This window comes from Macrobrachium nipponense, chromosome 3, assembly GCF_015104395.2.
Source record: "Macrobrachium nipponense isolate FS-2020 chromosome 3, ASM1510439v2, whole genome shotgun sequence".
NCBI classification, from domain to species: Eukaryota; Metazoa; Arthropoda; class Malacostraca; order Decapoda; family Palaemonidae; genus Macrobrachium; species Macrobrachium nipponense.
Window position 1 is genome coordinate 145,997,240 of NC_087202.1, and position 2,500 is coordinate 145,999,739.

The window sequence follows — 2,500 nt, forward strand, 5'->3', positions numbered from 1 at the left end:
TTTATAAAAGTGATTTTTATCTGTAATGCAATACGAATAGCGTATTAATTGGGAATGCTATGTTAATGAGTAAACAAAGGAATGATTAAACTCGTACCGTTAGCAAAAGTTACGAGAGAACGTAAATACCGAGGTAATTAACAAACAGATTCATTAGAATAAATGAGCTGGTAATTGAATAGATAAACAGACCAGTGTCGAGCAGAGGAATAAATATGAAAAAGGCAGAAATCCCTCCTCTAGGTGGATGGAAATAATATTAATATTCCCCATTCATCGCGTGTAAAATTTCTAGCTTTTCAACGAAACTCCTTTGGGTATAGGTCTTCTCTCTCTCTCTCTCTCTCTCTCTCTCTCTAACTCGTCTCTCTCTCTCAACTCTCTCTCTCTCATATATATATATATATATATATATATATATATATATATATATATATATATATATATATATATATATACAATACATACATACATATATATATATATATATATATATATATATATATATATATCGATATATATATATCTGTGTGTATGTGTGGTGTGTGTGTGTGTGTGTGGTGTGTAGACAAGGACAAGATTAAGACTTCATTTTGATTATCTATCTATCTGTCTGTTTTATTTTTAAAGGCTCACTCGCCCTCCTTTTTTTTCCAGAGAACTGTAAGCCGGAAAATTCGGATTCCTGACCATTCTTGTCCTGGACAAAATCGAATCCTTATTATAAAAGCGGAGGCGAATCGAGGTAAAATGCGTCGTTCTTTTTGATGTTCGTCTCATTGATTCGGAAGAAAATAGAGTGAAAATGATTTGTTTTTTGTGTCATTAAAGCTAGAAAGGAAAGAAGTTCGCTTTGAGCGTTTTCCTGCGAAACAGGAATCTCATCAGAGAATTCTGCGAAGTGTAAACTTTTGTGAAGTTTAATATCGAATACAAAAGAGATTTTTACTCATTATACCCAGTCCATAGAATGTTTTAATAAAAAATGTAGGCAGGGATTACCTACGGACGAGGTTACGTTTAATAATTACGTATTAGAATATAGAATTTAGGACAAAGGTCCGGCGCTGGGACCTATGAGGTTATTCAGAGCTGAAACGGAAATTGACAGTGAAAATGTTTGAAGGGTTTGGCAAGAAGGAAACCTTGAAGTTGCATTATAAAACAATGGTTAGGAGAGGATGGAGAGTATATTGGAAGACAGGGAATAAGAACGGACATACAGTAAAAGGAATGAAATGGAAGCTCCATAAAAACTTAAGGATTGACTTCAGTACACTGCATGAGCTGTACTGTTGGCACTGCTCTCCTCCGAGAACGCGTTTTTATATATCATTTAGATAAACTAATGATATCGGTCTTAATCCACTGACAAACTGAAGGACTTTCGAGCTATAGGACTATTTTTTTTTGCCGATTCAAGGGTTTTTTTTATTCAAATTACCAATGAGAAGATTTCTCAGACAATTCCATTTTAGTGATTCCATGATACCTGACGATTTCTTGGATACAATTTCAATTCTAGACAAATTTTTGTTTGGGAGGCCGCCAACAGATATCAAAGAGAAGTTAGATATTGTTTGTCTTTTGCGAAATTATCCTTTAATGGAAGATCCCATCCCTCCCAAAATGTCATGCGATAGAGTCAGCTGGCTTTCGTGGGAACCAGAAGACCTGGGAAACGTTTCTACAGCACCAGAACAGCCTACAAAAGAATAGCAATGAAAACGTGCCATCACCATTGGAGACTTCCATTAGACCCTTTTGGTACGACAGTGGTCCGAGTGGTGCTCTCACTCTTACAACCGGTTAGGAGGAGGTTCCTCAACCTTTCCTCACCTAGACTCAAGCTTAACTAATGAGTGTGAGGATATTCAAGCATTTAAGAGCTTAATGCATATACTGTATGTATGCGTACTATATACATGTGTACGATTCACAGTTCGTTTAACGGCGTGATTCAGCAATGATCAAGAATAAAATCGCACAGGTGTTTGTGAAAGCAAGATGTAACCCAAAGTCATTTAGATGATCGGTTTGAGAATTGGTATATTTCACAGAATTTCATCGGACAATTAATTCCTCTAAATTACAGGCCAATCTAAACTGGAATTTCCTGAAACATCCAAAATATGATATTTCCAACCATTATCAGCTATTAACTTCGAATCGATCGCACTTTCCAAATGGAAAAAACATTACCAGCTTTAGTAACTAATGAATCATTATTATACATTTATGGAAATTGATCGTTACTAATTAGCGGTTGACATACATACTGACACTGAATACCATCAATCAACTACTCTATTACTGTTGGCAAAGGACGAAATAACAAACCGAGACCTATTATAATTCTCTCTCTCTCTCTCTCTCTCTCTCTCTCTCTCTCTCTCTCTCTCTCTCTCTCTCTCATTTTTCCGTTAGAATCAACAATAAACAGAAATACCCGTCCCATATCAACTAACACCACGGTGTTCATGCCCATTTCTTATTACTG